Source organism: Anopheles darlingi, chromosome 3 (genome assembly GCF_943734745.1).
Source record: "Anopheles darlingi chromosome 3, idAnoDarlMG_H_01, whole genome shotgun sequence".
NCBI classification, from domain to species: domain Eukaryota; kingdom Metazoa; phylum Arthropoda; class Insecta; order Diptera; family Culicidae; genus Anopheles; species Anopheles darlingi.
Window position 1 is genome coordinate 54,367,042 of NC_064875.1, and position 14,203 is coordinate 54,381,244.

Here is a 14,203-nt window from a genome sequence, read left to right on the forward strand (position 1 = left end):
CGGGCGCTCGCGAACCGCGGATTACATCGCAAAGAAACCGAGAAAGCGAGTGAGTTGTTTGACAATAACGCTGTGTTGCGTCGTGCCTCTCGCTGCGGTTCAAACTCTCATCTCCGGCACCGGAGGACCGCGGTTCACCCGTTCACTGCTCGATCATGGATGACGAGACACACCATCATCATCAACATCATCATCATCGCGACGACGACGACGACCGTGACGGTGTTATGGCCCCGTACCGAGTGCGGCATTGAGATGAGCGAAACTCATCTTACCGCGACCGAAATGACGACGACGTCGTAACCCCATCGTAACGATAACGAAGAGACACGGCCGAACTGACAGGAGAAGGAGGAAGGAAGAGAAGGAGGGCAAGGGTCTTATCGCCGGCACTAGTAAATGTGTTTCATTATTTCGGTTCCTTTTTTATGGAGCACAAAACGAGATGAGCAGCAGCGGCAGCAGCAGCAGCATCTTCATGGGAAGCGAGCGAGCGCTTCGGGGAACGGGAATTGAGATGTCCGCACGGCAGATACACTGCCTCCTCCTCCTCCTCCTTCTCCTCGACGACGTGGAGGGTTGTTGGTTTTATTTTTATGGCACCGCGCGCGCACACACGCACCCAAAATAGAAGATCCCCATCCCAGGCGGGATGCAGATGGATGGCGAACTGTTGACGGCCAAAGTGTGTGGCATAATCCCTGGTGCCTGGCTTACTTCGCTTCATCACTCAACAGCATCGTAGCGTAAACGAGTACGCCGGAAATGGTACAAAGAGTTCACCAAAAAAGGAATGGTCTGGGAATGCCATCGTAGCAACCTGTGAGCAGCTGGAACGCGAGCTCGAAAAACCATCCAAGTATCCTGTGAGCGACGCGGGACCGCTTTAGTTTAGCTGCAAATCGACGGTGTGCGTGTGTGTGTGTCAGGACGCTTGTGCGACGTTTTCAAATCGATTGTATCGGCCACTGCACGCTGACCGGTAAGTACTCGGCAGACCGTTCCAATCCGAATAGTCTTCATTAATGCTACACTCGTTCTTTTCCGTTCCTTTCCACAACAGCAAGGGGCATCATAATGAACCGGAGTGATACGAGAAAACGGACCACAACTGTCGTGACCGGTGGTCGGCCAGTTACTGATGCCAGTTACGGGTCTAAACCGCACCGCAAAGCGGCAGTGGTGGGACGAGAAAAACCGTTTCGTTGTCGCTGCTGTCCAGATGCCAAAACCAACGCTTCAACCAGAGCTCGACCGACGGTTGTTGCTGCACCGCGTAACCCTCAGCAACCACTTTGGGTAGCCTCAGCAGCGGCAGCAGCATCACCAGTGCCAGGTCGGTCGTTCCGGACGGAAACGACAATCAGCCGCGGCAATGGAGACGGGCTAGGTGATAACGTCTTCCACCGGCGTCGGCCTTCGCCCGGCAGCCCTTCAGGAATGCTGGCCACGACCGCTCACTCAAAGGTAAAGAAGGCATATCCTTCCCCGAACATTCCTTCCCCCTCCCCCTCCATCCCTTCGGTTCTGAGTACCTGGCTCAGCAAACCCACACACAACTGACAGCTTTCTGTAACGAGATAACGATGATTTCGTTAACCGTAGTTTGGGTAAAGCCTGTCACGAAGGGATAGAAAAAAAAGAGAGCGTGAGAGAGAGAGAGAGATGAACAGTGCTTTCCATGCCAGCATTCCATTCCATGGGCCCGGCAGCATCACCTGCACTGCTTGCCGGTGCCAATTTTCCTGCTCCCCTTCCTCCCTCCCTCCCTTGCCACGCCCTTATCATCGCTCTGGGCGGCCATTTTCCAATTTACCACATTCCGATGCCCCCTTTTTAAACGGTTTCCAACCGTTCCCCAAGCGGGATCACGACGGAAGGCCAACGGCAATGGAATGAAATCAAACCCAAGCAAGGGTTTTCCATGCGAGGGACTGTGAGGCAGGGTACGAAAGGGATTAGCAATGTTTTTGTGGAAAATGAGTGTGTGTATTTGTTTGTGTGTCCGTCCGGCCGTGCGCACTGCCAGAAATTTCAATCCCGGATCAACCCGGGGAACCGGGGGCCCCATTTTCGGAATATTTGGCATTCGTTTGACGTTTCGTTTGTTTGGATTATGGATCTACTCTACTCATTTTCCCCTTGCCCAAACGCGCTCCGCGGATGCTCCGCAATCTGTTTGCATTTTCCATTCCCTCATCACTTGCTCTGGTCCCTGGTCTTTGCAGCTGCGTCTCCCCTCTCCACGAGTGGTTGCTGTATCTGCGGACATCGACCTACCGCAGGATGACAGCGGTTCGCGGCCGGACGAGTGCTCATTGGAGCAGCTCGAAACTGAAGACAGCCGACTGCTGCGGTTGCTGTGCCATTTCGAGCCTCTCCGAACGGCTCAGTTCCTCAGCCAGGAGCTAGCTGCAAAGCAGCGGGAGCTTGGTCCAGGTAAGCATAAAGCAGGGGCGGGCTTCATCCCTTATCTGTAATGGGCTTTGATACAAGGATCCCCGGTCCATCCTCGTCCATCGTCTACGTTGTCGTCGTCAGCAGCAGCAGCGATAAAGACAAATATGGAAAGCGATTAAAGTGTCACTCCCTTAAGCAACAGGGAGTCAAGGGGAAGAATCCTACGAGGAGCTAGGGGTGGCTACACGAGTCTTTAAAGCACCTCCTTATCCCCCTTCCCCTCATCCTTAAGTCGTTATCAGCCTGTTTCTAATTTGCCTCTTCAAACCACCATCCTTGCCGGCCGCAGGTAATGGCCGCTGCCCTTCCGTACCCAAATCCGTCATCCGGATGACAGGTCAGACATTAATGGATGTCAATATCAGTGCCGCATCCCCTGACCACCGCCACTCTCGCCAACACTAAACCTGGGATCGGCAAATAGGGACTTTTCTCGTTCGCAACTCTTTTACTTCTGCTGTATCAGCTTCTTCTTTTTCTTTTTCTTCTTGGGAACCGGTCACCACCACCGGGTAACCGGGCAACCCCCATTCGGCCGTGATTAAGCAATGCTGTCCCCAATAATAATAATAATAATAATATTCATAATAATAATGATAATAATGATAATGAAAAATACTTTCGCTCACCACCACCACCACCGCACACCATGCGCCTCCTTCGGTTTCTTTCAACACTCGCGGGTGGTCGGGTTGGCTGATGGCCAACCAAGGCCACCATCATCATGGCGCCGATCATGACACCGACGACGACGGTGATGATCACAACGACGACGGTGGTGATGGCTTCATTTTGAACCCCGCAATTAACATCGGTCACGGTCGGTAGGTTAATAATAATGCCTATTTAGTCGCCGGCGTCGTCCTCGCTCCTCTGCCTCCTGTAATCGCAAAACAGGTCGATGCGCTACCTTTTCCTCGGCGGCTTAGAACCAAGTGCGTAAACATCGCATCGGAGAGCGTTGTACACGATCATTAATTTTTCATCGATTTTTGTTTTCTGGTTTTTATTTCCGTTTCGTTCCGTTTCGCTCGAACACAGCGACACATGCGGATAGCAAGTAAGCAAGTTGCCTCTCGGAAAGTGCTGCGTCAACGCCACCGCCAGGACTTCAGTTCCGGTCGCCGGTCGCGAAAGTGCGCTGTTGCGTAAATGTTTAGCAAAAAAAAAAAAAGAGTCGAAGAAAGAATGTTTCCCTTTCACCACTAAAAAGGGGTTGCGTCATCCCGGCGCTTCTCTGTTGGTCCTTTTACTCCTTTTAGGCTCTTTGTGTCAAGAAATATCGTACTTCTCCCGATCGATTACCAAGAATGGACAGCAAAAGTACTAATTGAACGCTGAAAGAGTGCCACTTTGCCGTTCCCCGCCCAGCAGTTTGTCAACCATTTTTGCATTCTTCCTGATTGAATGCGATGTTCCAGACACACCACCAACACCATCAAACGCCAACACACACACACACACACTTACCGCAGGGACACGGGCGAGCAAAAGATAATGAAAAAATAATTATATTGATTTCAATTTCCATTATAATATGCAAATCGAGCTCGCTTCCGTCGCTCGAGCGGGTTGAGCCCGCGGTTCTGCCACGGATTTCCATCAAACATACGAGCATCCGATCCGATAGCTTTTCTACTCTTGGCACTTGGGGACGGTGGTGCTGCCCGAGGTTCCGAGAACAACGTGTGTGTGTGTGTGTTTGCTCAAGGGGCAAGAGGCAAGTTCTCCGAACGAGTGGCACCGTGGGCACTAATGGGTTGTAGTCACTGCCGAGTGGAGTGGTGACCACTACCACCACCACCACGGTGACCATAACCGTTCGCGCACATGCTTTAAGCTTTAATTAGAGTTTAATGCAAGAATAACAAATGTCGGTAACACCGACACCGTCGTCGCTTCCTTTGCCACCATTTCCGGCACCGGAAAAGGATCAAGCACTTTCGTTGTTTGTGTGTGTGTGTGCGAGTGAGAGAAAAAGAGTGGCTTGTTTACGGCAACCAAACGTCAGTTCCTAGAGCGTGGCGGCGTGATGGTTTGGCGTGCAAATGCCCCGGCAATTACTGAAACCATCCTGTGTCACTGGCTCCTGGCGCCTGGCTGGCTACATGCTTCACCGCCCCAAAAAGCTACCCCCACAGGAACAGGTTAAAAGGTTAGGATGGTCTTTTGGACCGTTGTGGTAGAGGAAAAAAACGCAGGGGAACAAAATTGGTTCCACCAGTATGTGATGCGGGGCGTCATTGTGGACACCAATTATCACTCGCGACACTTAGACACATAGCGAGGGGGAAAGGTTAAATAAGTATGTGTTAGGGGATAATGTTTTGCATTCTGCTTTTGCTGCTTCGGAAGGTTAATTACTGTGAGCAAAACGATCCGGTTTGTTGCAGCGTATGGTTCATCGATTCGATTTGCCTTCGTGCTACAAACGTACAAAGCTAATCAGGTGCCCTGGCACTTTGTATCTTTTGCATTGCAGAGCATCGCCAGCTGTGCCAAATTGGGAAGCAGTTATCAGAGGTGGTGCAGCTATTAGCGAAAAAACAACACCAGCCACCGAGTGTTTCGATTGAGGCGAATAGACCAACGGACACGGAGCAGGTAAGAAGCATTTAATACTATCAACACCGCTTGTGGTAAGCTGTGCTTTGGCACTTTGCAATCTGCTTGAAGTCTGGTTGAAAATTTCACAAAATTCCGAACGACCGATGTTTAAAAGATCGGTGTGAACGATGGAATGAAGTCTCGTTTTGACCGTTCTTGGCGGTAAAGTTGCATTCGCATCGTCGGAATCCTAAGGCAGTAAACTGAGTTAATGGCGGTTGGCTTTGTGGTAACAATGTGCCGCCACCGTATCGAGCATAAATTAAAAATTAATCAGCATTTTAAAAGTCTGACTTATCCAATGGTAAATTCCCGGGTCATGGGGCACTGGGTTGACGATTAACGGGAAAATGGCTCGCATTGCGCGCTTGCCTGTTATGACTGTCGCTTCCACCTCGCATCAACCGCGATGAACAGAGAGAGAGAGAGAGAGAGAAATTTGCCAAACTCTTCAGTCCCGGGCCGGGCGTCGGATGGATTCCAGTTTAAGACGGTTTACGCACACAGCGGCCATTGCAATGAATTGCTGCCGGTGCTGTTGCTGTTGCTGGTTCATTCCTTTTCCCTCGTTTCGGGTGGGAAATGCGCATTTTATGCCGATCGTAAATTCAATATGAAACACCACAAACTACCATCACAACCGACCAAGCAACGGGTTGCGGTGAACGGTATGCAGATTAGAGGCACCCCCTCCAACCAGTGGGTGTGCGGCTGTACTCATCAATTGCAAGTCAGCCCAGCCTAAAACGAGAATGCCGGTTCGTTAAATCGCTAAACTTTCGAAAGGCCGTACATTCCGGGCGTTGGCGCTTCTGACCTTCGGTGCGGTTCCGTGGAGTGAGCGATGGACCCCCCCCTGGTGGTGCACACTGGTGACTAGGCTACGAGTCGAAAATGAAGGGCCCACGGGCACCAGACACACCGGGAGACAGAGGAGCCCCGGAAGTCAATTCTAATTAATTTTATGATTTTATTAAGCCACGGTTAACTCCCTACCATTACGGCAAACTTTCTTCGTTTCTGTTTGTTGTTGTTGCCACCGAGCGGGTGGTGGTGGGTTAGGTAGTGGAATGGAGAGGTAGTTGAGTGACACACCCTACGACGCTTCTCTGCGTTCCGCCATTTTTTGACGCCAACTGGCACGAAAGTAATTGTCCGGGAAGCTCATTACGCTGACGATGCTGCTCCCGGGTCTTTTCAGCCCGGAAAGCAAGGGGTGTGGAAGGGTAAGGAGGAGGAAGCTAATCAAGTGGCACTTGGGAGTCTCCGCTAGTAACGGTCGGTCGCACTTGTGCCGTTAGTACAACGTTAGACTCTGACTCACGGGACTCTCTGGACTCGGGAGTTGATATGTTGATTGTGGAGCATACGGTGGAAGCCAGTTCAACGTCCCCGTTGGTTAAAGGCACCATCTCTTCCACATCTGCTTGAAATTACATACATTCGTAACGTGTTCAAACGTGTTCGCCTTCGCACTATTAACATGTGGTTCAACGAATCGTTGAACCACATTTCGGAACACGATGGCCTCGCCATCTGCAGTTAATGGTTCCAAATGCTCCAGACTCTGAACTCCCCTTTTCTCAGAAGTTACCAACTTGGCTTCGTAGCGTGCGCGAAAAACTAGGGAACTAGGGGATAAGAATGAGGAGGGCTTTTCCCTAAATTACTCCAATTGAAATCTACTTTGCCTTTGAGGAGTACCGAAAAAGATAACAAAGCAAAACGGTCGGAAAGCGGAAGAAATCATAAATTAAATGTACACAATGGCCACTGACTGGACAGCACTGGACACCAGGGACCAGGGAACTCAGCGAACGAACTTCGCGAGAGAAAGTAGAAATGGAGAACAAAAAAAATGGCGAATCGGATGACTGAAAACACAATGAAATGTTAATTATGTTAAGTAGAATCGTCGGAAGAATAAATTATTTGTACTTAATCAACGCCGAACCACTTGAGTGCGACGCCCGCCCCACCCCCCAGCCCCTCTCGATTTGCTGGAAAGCGGATATAATTCCTTCCCGCCTGTTTTTTTTTTCTTTTTGCTACTTGTTTCTTTTCGATGCTTTCGTTCGATGCCGTGGACTGGACTGGACACCCGTACTGGACAGAGACAGGCTAGGAAAAGGAGCAGCCGCATGCCAGCCGCATGACAACGAAAACACAACGTAGAATCGCGAGAAGCCTCGGCCATTAAAGAATCATGGCGAGAGACAGGGGACGTCCACTTGGGGACTTCCGGTCCACTTTCACGAGGTCCCCCTTTTCTGTCTCTCTGAATGGACGCCATTCCTTTTTTATCAATATTCTACTGGCCACTCTGGCAAATGGAAATGCGAATGATTGGCAAAGAACGGCGAAGATAATGAGTCCGATGAATTATTAGCAAACTGATGAGTCTAGCTAGTAGCCACAGTAGTAGCAGTAGTAGTACTAGTAGTAGTAGTACTAGCTGCATCTGTACCGCTGCGATATAATTCGTTGTCATTCGATTAAAGCTCGTTTTGCTTAAAGTTCGCCGATGCTGAATCCGTGCTTCAGCACCCGGATCCTGTGGCTATGGAACGAGGCCAACCTGGCAGGTATAGTTGCTTGTCTTGCTCTTTCCACATATTTCGCTACTCGCTATTTATGGCTCTATTCGTCGTACTGCTGTCCGATGCTGCTGGTGCTGCTGCTGCTGCTGCTGACGCTGACCTCACACTCCGCACGGCTGCGATGGACAGTGTGCTGACGTGTGCTTGTGGCTTGCATGTCACGGCCGGTAAAATATGGCTCACGGGGCCACCACCAACGGGCCTTGTGCCTCCACACAAGCGAGCACGGACAAACCAGACGTCGAATCCGCACATCGGTGAATGCGAACCGAAGCACGGCCGGCCGGCCGGCCGGCCGACCGACCGATCGGTCTCTGCTTGATGCTTGATTTGTAGTTAAAATATTTAAAAATAATTGATTTATCGATCCATATCGACCGAGGGCAGGCCATCATCATCATCATCATCAATGCCAGCATAGCTTGGAAGTGGGAAGAGTGTGAGGTTATGTGGCGCTCCTTCCCTCCAAGAGCGCTGCTTCGATCCGACTCGACAGCACCTTTCTTGCTGTGTTTGTGTGTGAGAGAGAGAGAGCAAGAAAGCGAGAAAGCGAGAGGTGTGGAAAAGAAGAAGGAGGAAAAAGTTGGTTGGAATGAAAATGAAGCGAAGCCCTGCGGCCCCTCGTCCGGTCTCCCGGGACCTCCATTTAGTCGAAACTTTCCCGGAATAAACGATGCAAGTTTATCAGGATGTGTCTGACATTTACTGCCGTCCTGTGCCGTCCTGTCCTTCGTGTGCATGGGCATTGGAAGTCTCCCTCCCCAGGCCCCTACCCCGACCCTTTGGTCGATTTCCAGGACTGGCTAGCAGCAGCAGCAGCAGCAGGCCGCGGGCCGGTGCGTGGTTGTGATGGTCCTGTAATTTAGTCGATTATTTCCCGGAAGTTTTGCCCATTTGCACCCTCGAATGACTTTCAACCTCACTGGCCAAGGGAAGAGCAAGGGAACTGGCCCCCGGGCGAATGCTTCCGGACGAAGCGCCAGCACAGCAACAATAGTACAACACATTGTTTTGCCGTGTATCCTTCGCTGAACTTCGGTGGAGTTGTTTAAAGGGCGATTCCCGGTACTGGTCTGGCCAAGGCTTCTGGTCCCTGGTTCGTTCGGCGTTCGGTTCGGTTTAAAGACGCCATCAATATTACATCTTTGGACTTCGGGCATTAAGAAGACCTGTCTGGACGGGCTGATTGAACGGCCAAGTGGCGCTACACTTCTCATTCGCTGCATTCCGCGCAATCCATGATCCCCCCTCGACGTAGTGTTGACGTCGAGTACTTCGACGAGTCTTCAATCGATCGCTCCTTTTGTACACAAACACACACACACGGGCACGCATTGTAGTTGCAGTAGGGCAAACATAGCCTTACATGACCATGCATCGTCGCCATCGCCGTTCGCGTCTAATGTGCCGCAACTTTGCATCGGAACCAAGATGGCGGAAAGAGAACCAGACCAGGACAGACAGAGCCGCGCGATGGCCCTAAATTATGAACAACAACTTCTGGAAAACCCTATTACATTGCTGCTGGAACTACGCGGAGGAGTGTATCCCCGGGTTTTTTTGGTGAACGGGTTCACCCACAGAATCACCCATTCTGGCAAACGGGTATATACCCCGTTGAGATGATCTTGAGAAAGCATCAAAAGCGGTCACGGAGAGCGGGACTGGTTTTCCACGGAAATCAATAAACATTTATCTTCCCCCTACTCCCCTTTCCAGGCCCCTTTCCATCCAAAAGCGAATGGCACAGACCTCGGAGTCCGCTCGGGCATAGGCTTCTACTTCTGGGAATCAAATCAAGAGAATTCCCCGTCGGCGCTCGGAAGCCTCTGCTTCTACAAACCGAAAGGCAAACCCGAGGCCCGTCCCGTCCCGGCGGTCCTGGCCTGACGGTTAGCAACTCTTTCACCTCCACGTGCCTCCGTAGATTCCCGATTGGTTTACACAGAGAGGCGCCATTTTCTTCCTTTCTTTCCTGCTGCTGTTTTTTTTCTTTTTTGTGTGCTTCGAACAAAGTTAGTTTCCGCGCAGGAAAAGTTATCACTTTTCGTCAATCGACTCGTGAGGCGTGGTGTGCGTGAAGGGAGGACCGCGGGGGAAGTGTTCCCCCTCCGTCCACTCCGTGACTTTCCTCAGCCGTGGTCGCGCCACTGAGTCCTTTTGCCTCAGTTGCGGGTTGCGGGCAGCAAAAGCGATGTGCCTGAGTACTTGAGCTACTTGAGAGCAGCGTTCGCGTGCGCTCCTGTTTGTGTGTGTGTGTGTGTGTGTCGGTGTAGAGCTTGATAGCACTTTAACCTCGGCGAACGGAACGCTCCAACACGGGCTTGTTGTTTTCGGTTCTGGCCTCGCTACATCCGGATCCAGGGCTTCCGATTGATTCCACCTCCACTCCACCACCGCTACCACCTCCACCAGGAGCAGTAGCAGAAGGGAAGCAAAGTAGTGGACGGTGGCTGTTGTGCTCGCACACAACATACTTCAATAAGACCGTCGACATGCTACATGAGGGCGCTCCCGGAGCCTGGAATGGGATGAACGGACGGATGGGTGTGGGCCAGCACCAGCACACCACCAGCAGAGAGCAGCAGAGTGCCTTGCTGTGCCTGTGCCATCATCGTCTCCTCCTCCTAGCACCAGCAGCAGCAGCAGCAGCATGGAAAACGGGTCCGTCAATGAGGTGTACGAGTCGAGAGTTGCGAGAGGGAGGGGTTGCAAAGTACCGTAACACCCGTTGCACGCCCATGGACTTAACAACGCAATAACGCGCGTGGGGCACTCGCCGCGAGAGAGGAGCGTGGGGTGGAAGGGGGGGGGGGGCACCAACAACGTTTCAATCCACTCGATCCGAACCTCGAAGCTACACAGAACAATTGATCGATAAATATGTGTAGGAGTTTATGTGCTCCATGTGCCCGAGGGAGGGGGGGAGGAGTGGTCTGGACTGAGCTGGGAGGAGGTAAAATGGGGCTCGTGCGTGCGTGTGTGCGTGTGTGTGTGTTTTGGCGCACCGAGTGTGTGCTCGAGAAGGTTCATAAGAGCACGAGCGACGCGATGATCAGCGTCGAGAGCTACCCGGCAGGGAGGTGGTAGCGAGAAACGGAAAAATGGCAACCGGAATTGGGTGGAGGGTATTGAGGGTGGTATAAGGATTCCTGGCTTTCTGGCCTTGAAAGAGAAAGGAAGAGAAAGAGAGAGAGAAGTGCTCCTCTGTGGTGGATGAACTGTGGAGCTCCTCTCTCTTCCATCCCTGTTCGAATCCGCAATCCTCGTCGGTCGTATGGTCGGTACTTCTGGTTTGTAGAACGCGAAAACACACCCCACCACCACCACCACCACCACCACCACCACCACCACCCCAAAAAGGTTCTGACTCTGCTGCAAAGGTGCTTTCCCCCGATGCTGCATCATTATCGGCCATGTTTCAAGAACGTTCAACTGGTTCACTGTGGCCTACCGGGGGCCTGCCCTGACCTAACCTGACCTGACGGGCAAACCAACCGCCAGTTCAGAGAGGACTCAAGAGCCCTCTCGACGTCACGGCCAGTCAATACCACGACAAACGCGCGACCGCTTAATGCAGCGAAGGCAAAGCGGCAACCCTCTAGTGCTCGCGATCTCTCGGCGTGAAGTACGCTGGTCGGTTGTTTGTGGGGGCGTGCTTTCCGATTGAACGGTGCACTTGCCAATCCCGTCTTGCAATCTAGCTCCAGATGCACCGAATACCCGGTTGGAGTGTACGGTGCGGCCCCGTTAGCCATTACTGGATTCAATATGGCCGAGTATTTATGCACATAATAGGAATAGACCCCCCCGGGTCCATTGGTGTACAGCGGTCTGCGGCTCTATGGACCATTTGTGGCTGATGGAGCTTCCTCGTCAGATCCTTGCACAGCACACCTTTGTATTGATTTCACTACTTTTTGCGTTTATCGGGAATGAAATGGAATTTTCGCTGGTACTCATGATAGTACCTGTAAGCTGCTTGTTGTTCGGACGGACGGATCTGCTGGACGTTCTGATACACTCCAACAACCAGTATTCGATGTCTGTGGACAGTGCAATCTCTTATAACAACCATAACGTGTGTTGTAATGATTTGTAACCTAACGAAACGACTTGGCCGGACATTCAGTTAGTGAAGTCTCATTCAGTTAGTGAAGTGCCGAATGCTTTATAGAGTCCATTCCACTCTTAGTCATTAGTAAGGAGCAGCATGATCCATCAGAAAACGATTGGAATCGGGGAATTGCCGACGGGCAATTGCAGTAAATCATTCCATGAACTTCCTTCCCGGTAAGCGCGGCCATTTCGGACCTCACAGCTATGAGCGAGATCAATTGGTTCAAATGCTCTAAAATGGCGGCATGTATCTATCTGGATTGCACTCTCTCCGCACTCCACAACAGTGCCTCCTGCCAGTGTCCTACGCACGCTCAACACATCAATCAACCGTAAAACAGCTGGCTTCAAAATTTGGTTCGCCATGAAACCCTTTTTCCGATGGTTACCGTCCCCTTGGTACTCGCAGCAACCTTACAGCCCAGTCAGTCAGCTCTGTTGCCTTTTACGCCCGAATTTTCAGCATAACATTCACCTTTACTATGCGCTTGGCACTCGGGTCCCTCCTGTCTGGTTGACTCCTGTAAATTTATTACAACCTCTGAGCTGCAGGAGTACGGTTGCGGTATCCTTCTTACAAAAAACAGCGTTTGGCAGTAGCAGTACCTCAAGACGAAAGCAGAAACCTACCACCAGACCAGCAGCGAGAGACTCATTATTTGCCAATGTCTCGCGGCACGCTCAGAAGCGGTCTGACGAACGGACGGATCGTAAATCCCGACGAGGCTGCAGGTGAAACGGGTCACAACAAACCGGTATCCCCGGCCAGCTAACCGACGCCCAGCGCCTGGAGGATTCACAAATGGGTTTAAACTGAGGTAACCCGAAAGGAGGGTTTCACTTTCGTCATCGCTGGCAAGTCGGCTACAGCCGTGGAGGTTCCACAATGTGCCGTCACTAGCCAGGAACACGGTCCCCGGTGTGGAAGTCCCATATATTATCGTATATATATATATACCGATATATATATATATTTATATATTTTGTCACGGGAATGATCGATGGTGGATCCGTCGCTCTCCCGGTGAGGTGACCGAGCACAAGCAGAGAAAGAGAGAGAGAGAGAGAGAGAGAGAGAGAGAGAGAGAGAGAGAGAGAAAGCAATCAGAACGCCCCCCGCCCTTGAGTGACACATGTGCCGGTGATTGTACGTAATAAATCACTCCCGGTTTGTTGGGTTCACCGTGTTCCTTCACCTTCCGATGCCACGCACGACTTGCGGCAAATAATTTGTAAGCCAAGACAGACGCCACAGAGCAAAAGGTGTACGGCATCTAAGGAGTTCTCGGCCGATCTTGGTGCCTGGGGATACACTACATCATTGGCTTCGGTGCTGACTGACGCTCGCTCGCTATCCGGGTGCCGGGTTTTGATGCTGGCCAGGTTCCCCACAGGTTATTGATCCAGAATATTTGTGCCTTGTATTGACACAAGTTGTCTCATTTAAACAGACAAATCCAACATCCAACACATCCGAGCGGCCCGGGCTGCTCTGCTATCACTACTCTTCTTCCAGCACTACCATCGTTCTTCTCGTCGTCTTCCGTCGTCGTCGTCGGCCAATTAGTTCTCGGGCTAAATAAACAATTTCTTTTCGTCCTGTTTCCTCCCGCCCTACTCTCCCCTTTTTGCAGACACCGCCAGCGGCCAGTGGCAAGCACGAGCCGGGCTCCGAAGCGAAGAAAGACGAAATCGAATGCTGGTTAGTATAATTATCCCATTCCTCACCTCTCTCGGGTCTTTTTCCCCCTTCTTATTTCCTCCTTGACCCCCGGGCTGGGGCAGTAGCATGTTCCGTATTGAGCCACTGGCTATCCTTCCTTCTCCACCTCCTCTCTCTCTCTCTTTGGATGCTTTTTGTGTCTTTCGAAATGCTACACGCTTTGTATCCGGCGCTCAGCGCTCATTAGAAGCGAAGAACCCCCGGATCATCCACCGGCACCGGCCATTATTATCTACCTTAATCATTGCTAACGGTGGAGAACCGGGTCCGGGTTGATCCCGGGATCCATTTCCGGGGGCACCACCACCACCACCACCACAACCACCACCAAGCGTATTAGCAACAATCCTTTCCGCCGATTCCGGGCCAGTGATTTCGTTAATCGTGCGCGCTGCCCGGAATGGTGGCCATTTGGCATTGGCATTGGCGTTGGCATTGGTAGGCCGCAACCAGAGCGCCGGATGTTGGAATGGAAAATCCCGCACCCGCGAACCTTCCTGTGTTACACCTTGTAGCCCTCGCGAGCAGCGCAGGGATTGAGAATTGGACATCCGGCCTGCGGCGTTGCGGCTGTTCCCGCCGTCCTTCCAGAGCCGATGGTTTCAAATTAATCGCGAGCATTAAATCATCATTCGTCCATCGTTCCATTCCAGCATTTTATCTGCCAGAATGAATGCTCATTAAATGCGATCGA

At 51.6% G+C, this 14,203-nt stretch overlaps 1 protein-coding gene across 3 annotated transcripts in view; it reads right to left on the minus strand.

Moving 5' to 3' along the window:
• The window catches only part of LOC125954982 (glucose transporter type 1), a 156,444-nt gene that overhangs the window by 92,429 nt on the left and 49,812 nt on the right, over positions 1-14,203 (minus strand). The window lies entirely within an intron of this gene.